The following is a 12,497-nucleotide window of genomic DNA, read 5'->3' as shown; positions in this document are numbered from 1 at the left end:
TGACAGAGCTTCTTTGTCGACGCCCATGGTTAATCAGCCTGCATCTGTGCCTAGGTTTGTTAGAGTGACTCGATCTGCTACCACTCAGGCTGGGAGGCTGAGGAGTGGGAGAACCTATCACAGCCTGGCCAGACGGAGCTAGCTCCCGCCCTCTGTCTATTTATACCTTAATTTCCTGCTCCTCCTTTGCCTGTGATTCTGTCTGGTTTCCTGGCTCTGTTGCTCCTGCTTGTACTATTGTCCTCTGCTTCAAATTGACCCTGGCTTTACTGACTACTCTCCTGCTCTGCGTTTGGTACCTCGTACACTCCTGGTTTGACTTGGCTCGCTCACTAGTCTTGTTGCTCACGGTTTTGCCGTGGGCAACTGCCCCATTTCCCTTAGCTTCTGTGTATTGAGCGTAGGGACCGTCGCCCAGTTGTACGCTGTCGCCTAGGACGGGCCGTGCAAGTAGGCAGGGACTGAGTGGCGGGTAGATTAGGGCTCACCTGTCTGTCTCCCTACCCCGTCATTACAGTTTCTTGGCAATTTCTCGCATGGAATAGCCTTCATTTCTAATAACAAGAATAGACTGTCGAGTTTCACATGAAAGCTCTCTTTTCCTAGCCATTTTGAGAGTTTAATCGAACCCACAAATGTAATGCTCCAGATTCTCAACTAGCTCAAAGGAAGGTCAGTTTTATAGCTCCTCTAAACAGCAAAACTGTTTACAGCGGTGCTAACATAATTGCACAAGGGTTTTCATGTGTTTTTGTAATGACAGGGATAGGGAAACAGACAAGTGAGCCCTAATCTACCCGCCACTCAGTCCCTGCCTACTTGCAACGACCCGCCCTAGGCGACGGGGTATAACTGGGCGACGGTCCCTACACTCAGTAAGTGCACGACAGACAACCAGACAAGGAAACACAGAACAAAGGGAAACGGGGCAGTTGCCCACGGCAACACCGTGAGCAACAAGAGTAGTAAACGAGCCGAGTCAAACCAGGAGAGTACGAGGTGCCAAACGCAGAGCAGGAGAGTAGTGAACAAGCCGAGTCAAACCAGGAGTGTACGAGGTACCAAACGCAGAGCAGAAGAGTAGTCAGTAAGCCAGGGTCAATACGAAGCAGGGACAAGTAGTTCAAGAAGCTGCAGCAGGGCCAGGAAACCAACAGAGAAGAATCACAAGCAAAGGAGGAACAGGAAAGGCAGGATAAATAGACAGAGGGCGGGAGCTAGCTCCGTCTGGCCAGGCTGTGATAGGCTCTCCCACTCCTAAGCCTGCCATCCTGAGTGGTGGAAGATGGAGTCAGTCTCAAAGACATAGAAGCAGGTGCAGACTGATTACCTATGGGCGTGGATACAGAAGCTGTGCCTGGCAGATCCTTAACAGTTTTCTAATCATCCATTAGCCTTCTAACATAGTTAGCAAACACAATGTACCATTAGAACACTGGAGTGATGGTTGCTGGAAATGGGCCTCTATACACCTATGTAGATATTGCATTAAAAACCAGACGTTTGCAGCTAGAATAGTCATTTAGCACATTAACAATGTATAGAGTGTATTTCTGATTAATTTAATGTTATCTTCATTGAAAAAAACTGTGCTTTTCTTGCAAAAATAAGGAAATTTCTAAGTGACCCTAAACTTTTGAACGGTAGTGTATATATAGTAGTATTCATGTGTACAGTATATATGATGGCGTTATTCATGCCTACAGTATATATGATGGTGTTATTCATGTGTACGGTATATAGTGGCGTTATTTATGTTTACAGTGCATATGGCGCCATTATTTGTGTATAGTATTTAGGGACATTATTTATGTGTACACTATATATGACTGCATTGTTACAGTACATAGCGGCATTATTTCGAATATGTTGAATTTGGGCAGTGCGGATTACTGAAATATTAATTTCATCCACCTAATAATTTAACTTATACTTCATTTATCCTTAATACCCAAAATTAATTTCATAAATAAGTTAGGGACATATTAAATATATCGCGGTAGTGTACAACGTATACAATTTATTGCATAGTGACATGGCAGAAGTTTTGATCAGTTTGGGGTTTGAGCACTGAGACCCCCACTGATCGCTAAAACGAAGCGGTAGAAGCGCTTAGGTGAGCGCTGTGCTGCTTTTTGATCACCTTTTCTTGGAAAGCCAACCTAGTGGTGTATAGGCTCAATAGAAAGTCTAGGAGCTTGTACATCGTTCTCTTGGCTTTCCGAAGAAAGCCGATCAGAAACTAAGCAGCACAGCGCTTTTGACACTTTGTTTTAGCGATTGGTGGGGGACTCAGTGCTCGGACCCCCACTAATCAGAATTTCTGACATGTCACTATGACATGTCAAATGTTTATTTTCAAAGTTTAGTTACCCTTTAAGAATATATGTTTGAAATAAATTGTATACATGGTACACTACCATCATATAATGTGTCCCTAATTTATTTATGAAATTCATTTTGGGCAGCACGGATAACTGAAATATTTTTGAATGTGTAATTACACTTTTAATATTTCTGAAATATTTTAATTAGAACTAGAAATTGAATTTATGGGTATCGCCACCATTGACTCATCAACATCAGGTCCCCATTCCAGCTGCTATGATGGATAATCAGACACCGTTCCTGTTTGAGAGTTGCGACCGGTGTATACACTCTGACCATCACATGCTGTTCCAATTTAGACGTTTTGTGAAATGTACTGATTTATGAAATATCTGAGTAGCACAACAGGAAGGCAATAAGGAGGATCAGAAACAATATGCAATGATTTTGTATAACTGGAAGGGGGGCCCACAACTGCGCAAACATGTTGCATGGACAGTAGGTGGGTTTGTGTGCTTTTAAATGCCAGGGCTGATTTTATGTCCCAGTTTGGCCATGCGTGCTCGTTAAGTAAATTGGAGAAAGCTGTAATACTGTGAACCGCCACTACAAGTGTGTTGGCTATTTACAGTACAAGCAGTGATAGGAATGAAGGGGAAGCAGCGCTCGCATGAGTGCCGCGGCCCCTTCAAAATAGCTGATCGGCGGAGGTGCTGGGAGCCGGACCCACACTGATCAGATATTGATGGCCTATCCTTAGCCATCAATTTCTTATGACTGGAAAGCTTTTTATAAGAACGGTGAATCTGTAGAGTAGCCTACCTGAGGAGCTGGCCACAGACGTAACAGTAGATGGCTTAAAAAAGGCCTAGATAAATTCTTAGAACAATATAATATCAGCGCCTATGTCAATTTATAGAATTCTTGTTTCCCATACCCTTTCCCTTTCTCCCATCCTTTGGTTGTACTTGATAGACTTCTGTCTTTTTTCAACCGTACTATGTACTAACTATGTAACTATAAGCACTTTATAATAAGAATTTCATGTCTACAGCTTCCATGTAGACCTATGTTTTTCCATGGATACAGACTACAAACCCTATGGAGTCTGATCCTGCAGTTTAGCTTCCATCAGTTTTCCATCTGTCCCCTACTTCTAGGTAACATATATTTGGTAAGGCCTCATGCCCACAAATGTAAAAACGGCCATAATTACGGGCCCATAGACTTCTATTGGCCATGGGTACCTTCCCATTAGCTTACGGGAAGGTGCCCGTGCCGTTGAAAAATATGGAACATGTCCTATTTCAGGTCGTAATTACGGCACGGGCAGGCTCATAGAAGTCTATGGGGCTCCCGTAATTATGGATGGCTACGTGTGTGCACTCGTAATTACGGAAGCGTTGCTAGGCGACGTCAGGGGATTTCCTTGTCTGCAGGCCACAGCCTCCATTTCTTAGCAGAGTAGCTGAAGAGAATCTGATCAAAAAATGGCACTCATAAAAATGCAGGTGGAGAGCCTCATTTTATTTGTGGAAGACTACCCAGTGATATGGGACAAACGCCTGGAGGAGTACAAAGACACTGTGGTTAAGGAACAAGTCTGGAACGAGGTGGTTAAGTCCCTCCACCCGGAGAAATGGGAGTCAGTGAAGGATGAGAGAGCGCCACAAACTAGGTTAGTTGCCATCCCCTCCCCCCAAATGTTATTGCAATCACCCTTTTTTTAAATTAAATGTATACTAAAAATCTGTGTTTTTTTTTCCTCACACAGTGGCCAATGCTAAGTCACGATGGAGCACCTGCCGCGACCAGTTTCTGCGCGAGATGGTGTCCAAAGGCCACAGCGGGGAAGGAGAGATGAAGAAAAGGCCATATGTCTACACCCAGCAACTGCAGTTCTTGAAAGCTGTGATGGACATTGGGCCGTAAGTATACAATTATGTCAAATGTCACATGCTATTGTGTTTAATTTAAACGCATGGCGATGTGTTATGTCCCCCAGATACCTGTGTGACATCGCATATCCCCATCCGTCACACCTTGATATGTTGCTAGGGGACATGCTATTGTGTTTATTTTATGCGCATGGGGATATGTTACGTCCCACAGATACCTGTGTGACATTGCATAGCCCCATCCGTTACACCTTGCTATGTTGCCAGGAGACATGTTGTTATTGGAGCTGTTTTTCAATGGAGTCAATGAAAAACGCCTCCAAAAACGTCCCAAGAAGTGACATGCACTTATTTTTCGCGGGTGTCTTTTTACGCGCCGTATTTTTGACAGTGACGCGTAAAATGAAGGCTCGTGGGAACAGAACACCGTAAAACCCATTGAAAGCAATGGGCAGATGTTTGTAGGCGTAATAGGGGCGTTTTTTTTAGGCGTATTTCGAGGCGTAAAACGCCCGAATTACGTCTGAAAACACTGCGTGTGAACATACCCTAAGAGTGAAAAACAGTGCTTATTTGTACCCTACATAGCTTTCTCACTGATCATTACATACGATTCATATTTTTCGATCTTCATTCGCTTCTATGGATGAATATTGGCTTCCACTTGGCATCCAATGGAATAGGCCAGCATCTTTCATACAGTGGCACACAGACTGCATATAAAAAAATATTTGTGAATATACGGCGTCACATGGAGGTATGAAAACCTTCATGGGATAACGTTATTGTAATACTACAGATCCATACCACAGTTATTTGCTGATTTAATTATTTTTTTAACTCGTTGAGAACGCAGGGTGAGGGTATTTTCACACGCAAACTCAAAAACGTCTGAAAATACGGAGCTGTTTCCAAGGGAAAACAGCTCCTGATTTTCAGACGTTTTTTAAGCCACTTGCAATTTTCTCTGCGTTTTTCTCGACGTTTTTTCTGGCCGTTTTTGGAGCTGTTTTCAATAGAGTCTATGAAAAACGGCTCCAAAAATATCCCAATATCTTTTGCGGCTGTTTTTTTACGTTTCTCAAAACGGCCGCGTAAAAAAACGGACCATCAGAACAGAATGCCGTTTTTCCCATTGAAATCAATGGGTAGATGTTTGGAGGCGTTCTGCTTCCGATTTTTTGGCCATTTACGCCTCTGAAAAATGGCCGAAAATAGGCCGTGTGAACGTACCCTTAGTATTCTTGTCCTGAGCAGCAGGCAGTTGCTACATTATTCTCGACCTGCTAATTGCGCTCATGCAATCCGGAGCGGGGAAACAGCTGTAACACACAGATGCAATCCCGCTCTAAGGATGGAGAACAGATAAACCTATGATCTTCATTGTTTAACCCTCTGAATGCCGCAATCAGTGCTGATTGAGGCATTCAAAAGGAAATCCCCCCCGTGTGATCGCATCACAGGGAATTCCTGTGATGTGATCAAGGCCCATACCTAGCATAGGCAGACAGCCCAGGGTCTATTGAAGGACCCCAGAGATGTCTGACCATATTTCCTGTTGTATATGCCGGTACATTATAGTTAAAAAAAAATCACAATCAAGATGAAAAAATTCCCTATGGGATTAAAAAAGTAAAATGAATAAAAAACATTAATGTCAAATAAATGGTAAAAAAAAGTGTGTGTGTTTTTTTTTTACAATTTATAAACATTATTAAGTAAAATTCCCAAAACATTAAATAATACAAACATATTTGGTGTTGTCACGACAGTAATAACATTTATATATTTTATAGCATTACATGATGATCATGTATGTCATAAAAAAATACAATAAAAACTGCTTCTGAATTGCTTTTCTTTTGTAATTTAGCCAAAATAAAAATGAATACAAATCAAATGCTAAGGTATATGCATCGAAAATTGGCACCAACATAAAGTACAAGTCGTCAAAAAAAAAAAAAAAGGCTCATACAGTCACGTCAAACAAAGAAATTAAAAGGTTAGGAATGATGGAATGCAAAGATGAAAAATAAAAAAATTGTTCTAGTCCTCAAGGTTAAAATGGTCTGTTCCTCGAGGGGTTAAGTAAGTATGGCAATGTATGTAGGCTGATATTGGAACATTTCTAGTGAAGAGTTTAATAAGGTTACTTATGTGTATTTCTAGTGGATAGGCTTTATAAGAGGAAACATTCAAATTACGTATGACACAATAGGCATGTTAGCTACAAAGGCGGCAACATTTGACCAGCCTAAAAAAAGACATAATGTTCCCTCAAGTAGTTTGAAGCAGGAAGTGAAGTATCAGTACATAGGCCCCCTACAGGGGCGTAACTAGGAAAGACTGGGCCCCACAGCAAACTTTTGACTGGGGCCCCCCCTCCCCGGGTGTCACACAACCCCCCCCCCCTTGTAGATAGTGCCTTTTTTACAAACCCCCCCTGTAGATAACGCCATACAGCCCCCTTTGTAGATATCTACAGAGGGGGCTGTATGACACTATCTACAGAGGGGGCTGTATGGCGTTATCTACAGAGGGGGCTGTATGGCGTTATCTACAGAGGGGGCTGTATGGCGTTATCTACGGGGGGCTGTATGGCGTTCCCTACAGGGGGGGACTGTATAGCGTTCCCTACAGGGGGGGGACTGTATGGCGTTCCCCTGTAGGGAACGCCATACAGCATCCCCCCCTGTAGGGAACGCCATACAGCGTCGTCCCCCCTGTAGGGAACGCCATACAGCGTCGTCCCCCCTGTAGGGAACGCCATACAGCGTCGTCCCCCCTGTAGGGAACGCCATACAGCGTCGCCCCCCTGTAGGGAACGCCATACAGCGTCGTCGTCCCCGTAGGGAACGCCATACAGCGTCGTCGTCCCCGTAGGGAACGCCATACAGCGTCGTCGTCCCCGTAGGGAACGCCATACAGCGTCGTCGTCCCCGTAGGGAACGCCATACAGCGTCCCCCCCCTGTAGGGAACACCATACAGCGTCGTCGTCCCCTGTAGGGAACGCCATACAGCATCCCCCCTCCCAAAAAAATTCGACCTACAGTGTGTCCTAATAAAAGACATGCATCCCCTATCCACAGGATAGGGGATACATGTGTGATCGCTGGCAGCGATAGGGAGAACGGGGGACTGAAAGTCCCCCAACTTCTCCATGACTAACCTCTGACTTCCGGCGTCTGTGTCGGCAGCTCTGTAGAAATGAATGGAGCGCTGGTCATGCATGCGCACAAGCGGGACCGGCGCTCCATTCATTTCTCCGGAGCTGCCGACACAGACCCCGGAAGTCCGAGGTTTGTGATGGAGAACTTCAGGGGACTTTCAGTCCCCCGTTCTCCCTATCGCTGCAGCCGATCACACATGTATCCCTTATCCTGTGGATAGGGGATACATGTCTTTTGCTTAATGGCAGAGCGGGGAGATACCTCCCTGCTCTGCCGTACTGTTCAGTGGCGTCCCGTTGTAGCAGCCATAGCGGCTGCTAGCGGAGCCTCCGGCCATGGTGGGGGCCCGTGCCGGCGGGCGACACGGGCCCCCTCATGCCGCTACTGCTGCTACGGCGGTAGTTACGCCACTGTCCCCCTATATGGATTGTATACCGCACCACACTATCAATTTGTCAATGACATCAATTGCTAGATCTAAAAACGTACTTGATGACTGGCCAGTTCAGAAAGAAGAGGTATTTTTAGATCCTGCGTTTAATGCTTTTTCTCTGCCAGTTTCTGTAAAGAAAACAATTTTATCTCACGCTACTTAACCTCACTATGAAAATTGGAAACAGACAGGGCGGCTGCTTATCCAAGTCTGTTCTGCTACATTAATAAAGTGCTCTATTTCATTCACCAGTCTGATTTATGGTAATTGTGATGAGTCCACTGAGCCTCAGTTTTGGAGACATGACATTGTAGAGGGACTGTGATTACCGACGTCTTATTTATTCATGTAATAGAATCGATTTTATGCTTATAAGACTCAGTACTGGACGCTATAACATCACCACAAATCCGAAGACTACGGATTTTCATTTTTACTTAAAGGGTTATTTCAAGACATGTATGGCATATCCGAGGAATATGCCATACATGTCTAATAGATGCGTGTCCCAACTCTGGGACCTGCACCTATCTCCAAATTGGGGCTCATCCGACCCTCATCCCACTTGGTGAGGCGACCACCAACCAAGTGGAAAATCAATAAAGGGAAGGCCTGGAATTATGGAAAAAGTCAAGCTTGCTGTGCTCAACTGTTTCTGTAACTCCATAAAAGTGAATGGGAGCTATGGAAACCGTGTAACACAGCAAGCTCGCCTGTTTCCATAAATCTGGGCCACATCTCTATTGACTCTCTGCCTAGATGTGGCAGCCATCCGACAGGTGGGATAGAAGTTAGGTGACCCCCGATCTGGAGAAAGTTGCGGTTCCAAAAGCTGTGATCCACTGTATCAGACATTTATGGTATATCCTGTGGGTATGCTATAAATGTCCTAGATGGGAGTTTGGGAGTTTTGTTGCACTAAGCAATTTTCTAATATACTTTGGGGGATATATATTAAGACTGCACCAGTCTTAATAAAAACAAATTTATTAAGTGGCACACACATCTTTATAAATTTGCTGCATCTTCGACTGTCCATGCTACACGGTCTCCGGCGTAAACTATAGTAATTGCGATGGGGCGAGTAGACAGGCCTTTCCACTAAGTTTGCCCACTTTTTAAAAAGTGGGGAGCGCAAGGGAAGCAACTCGAAAGTTGCAATTTTTGCAACTTTTGGGCCATTTGGAACATTTCTACGCCTCAAAATTGGCATGGGAACGTTGTTAATTTTCCCCCTTTGTGATTCAATTACTGAACATTTTCATCTTTGCTCGAAGTCAATGAATAGAAACATTCCTGTTAACATGCAGAAGTTGAAAACCTATAGACCTAATATTTCTCACAGCGGAAGGTTTGCTACTATGTATCCAGTTAAAGAGGCTCTGTCACCAGATTATAAACTCCCTATATTGTACATGATGTGATCGGCGCTGTAATGTAGATTACAGCAGTGTTTTTTTATTTAGAAAAACGATCATTTTTGACGGAGTTATGACCTATATTAGCTTTATGCTAATGAGTTTCTCAATGGACAACTGGGCTTGTTTTACTATATGACCAAGTGTGCGTTGTGGAGAGAAGTGTATGACGCTGACCAATCAGCGTCATACACTTCTCTCCATTTATTTACACAGCAGATAGCGATATAGCTATATCGTTATGTGAAGTCACATAAACACACTATAACGCTACTGCAGTGTCCTGACAATGAATATACATTACCTCCAGCCAGGGTGGGATGTGTATTCATTCTCCTGACCACTTCTGTATCGTCTCTGTGAGTTACAGCATAGCAGGCATAGTCTCGCGAGATTACGCTGTAAACTGTCATTCACAGCAAGATCTCGCTGTGCTGTGCTGTAAATCACAGAGACGCTACAGAAGTGGTCAGGAGAATGACTACACGTCACGTCCTGGCTGGAGGTAATGTATATTCATTGAGTTGCGTTATAGTATGTTTATGTGACTGCACATAGTGATATAGCTATATCGCTATCTGCAGTATAAATTAATGGAGAGAAGTGTATGACGCTGATTGGTCAGCGTCATACACTTCTCTCCACAACGCCCACTTGGTCATATAGTAAAACACGCCCAGTTGTCCACTTAACAGCTCCGTGAGTCAACACATAGGATGCGCTGCTGCGTGATTTTCACGCAGACGCCATCATTATGACACTCTGTTTCGATGTTTGTAAACAGAAATGCACGTGGTGCTTTTCTGATTGCAAACATACTTTTGACTGCCTCCCATTTTTCTAGTTCATCTTTGAAATGTTTCTACACCTTCATTGAAGTCAACCTGTGGTAAATTAATTTGATTGGACATGATTTGGAAAGACACACCCCTGTCTATATAAGGTCTCACAGCTGATAATGCATATCAGAGCAAAAACCAAGCCATGAGGAGGAAAGAACTTAAATGGAAGAAGTTTGGAACAACCAGGTCTCTTCCTAGATCTGGCTACCCTACCAAACTAAGTAATCGGCGGAGAAGAGCCTTAGTAATAAATTTGACCAAGAACCTAATGGTCACTCTGACTGAGCTCCAAAGATCCTGTGTGCAGATGGGAGAATCTTCCAGAAGGTCAACCATCACTGCAGCACTCCACCAATCTGGGCTTTATGGCCGAGTGGCCAGAAAGAAGCCTCTCCTCAGTAAAAGACAGATGAAGCCCGCCTGGAGTTTGCAAAAAAGCACCTAAAGGACTCAGACTGTGAGAAACCAATATTGAACATTTTGGCCTCAATTCTAAGCGTCATGTTTGGAGGAAACCAGGCACTGCTTATCACCTGTCCAATACCATCCCTACAGTGAAGCATGGTGGTGGCGGCATCATGCTGTGGGGGTGTTTTTCAGCTGCTGGGACAGGGAGACTGGTCAGGGTTGAGGAAAAGATGAATGGAGCAAAGTACAGAGATATTCTTAATGAAAACCTGATCCAGAGTGCTCTGGACCTCAAACTGAACCGAAGGTTCACCTTCCAACAAGACAATGACCCTGAGCACACAGCCAAGACAACACAGGAGTGTCTTAGAGAAAACTGTGAATGTCTTTGAGTGGCCCACCCAGAGCCCTGACTTGAACTCTATCGAGCATCTCCGCAGAGACCTGAAAATGTCTGTCCAGCGACTGTCCCCATCCAACCTGACAGCGCTTGAGAGGCTCTGCAGAGAAGAATGGCAAAAAATCCCCAAATCCAGGTGTGCAAACCTTGTGGCATCATACCCAAGAATATTGGAGGCTGTTATCGCTGCCAGAGATGCTTCCACTTAGTACTGTGTAAAAGGTCTGAATACTTAAGTCAATGCAAGATTTGTCAATAAATTAGCAAAGCTTACTAACATTTTGCTTTCCCTTTGTCATTATGTCACATTTGGCATTTTAGCACAAGGCCACAACATAACAAGATGTGAAAAAATTGAAAGGGTTTGAAGACTTTCCGAATACATTGTATCTAGAAGATATGACCACATATAGCCGGTTATCTGTTGTCTTTTCTGACCACATTTCCATCTTCTTTTATCCTTTATGAAAGAACCATTTATATTAATCTGTCCCAAATTATTTCTTATTGGCCAATGGTTCACACAAAAAAAAGGGTTTGCTGTATTTGAACAAACCACTTTCAGTTAGGGTAAGCTATATGATGTGTGCTGCCTGTGGCCTCTCTGCTGCAGCATAGGAAGCATGCAATGCTAAAAGGCAGCCTGCTAGACCCACCTTTGATGCCATGGGGCATTGAAGCAGGGCCATGAAGATCCATTTTGTCACAGCACCATTTCATCTTAATTGTTTGCATGTGGATATGGAGACAGGATGTGATGCTCTTAACTGTGAGTTTTACTGTGAGCCACTTAAAGGGCTTGTCTGGTTTTGAAAATTTTAATCCTGTTCAGGATCCTCATTTATTAGCCAGAATAAAAAGCAGCTACAAAGAGCATCTCTCGCTCTATCTCCATGCATTAGGCTTCATGCCCACTTCAGTCTTTTCCTTCAGGGTGCTAGCCGTTTTCCTGACGGCTAGCACCCTGACCCATTCATTTCAATGCGGCCATGCACACTTCAGTTTTTTTGACGGCCCCATTTCTCCGTTCCGACAAAAGTAGAGCATGTCCTACTTTGGTCTGAGGTTCTGTGACCGTGAGGCCCATGCAAGTCGATGGGGCCGTCAAAAAAACTGAAGGCACACGGAAGGCATCCGTGTGCCGTCCGTGTGTGACGGAGCCATTGCCTAGCAACGGCCGGGCGGGCAGAGGTACACATACAGACAGATACTGCACTGCACTAAACGGCAGCCCCTTCTCTCTGTCAGCACTGATAGAGAGAAGAGGCTGCTGATCAGTGCTGGAACGCAGCGATAGAAAGAAAAATAAGTTCATACATACCTCGGCCGTTGTGTTGGTGACGCGTTCCTCCTCTGACATCCAGTCCGACCTCCCTGGATGACACTGCAGTCCATGTGACCGCTGCAGCCTGTGATTGGCTGCAGCGGTCACATGGTCTGAAATGTCATCTCAGGAGGCCGGACTTGTGGAAGAAGCAGGTAAGCAGGGAGTTCTGGGTAAGTAGTAACTTTTTTTTTTGCACGTTTTTTTTAAATGAACCATTAATCTATATTGTGAGCACCGCGCATGGTATTCCCTGTCCAGCGGTAGTCTCTGTC

The sequence above is a fragment of the Rhinoderma darwinii genome, chromosome 2, assembly GCF_050947455.1.
Source record: "Rhinoderma darwinii isolate aRhiDar2 chromosome 2, aRhiDar2.hap1, whole genome shotgun sequence".
In the NCBI taxonomy this organism is placed as follows: Eukaryota; Metazoa; Chordata; class Amphibia; order Anura; family Rhinodermatidae; genus Rhinoderma; species Rhinoderma darwinii.
The sequence above is the reverse complement of the archived record's forward strand: the minus strand, read 5'-3'. Positions refer to the sequence as shown.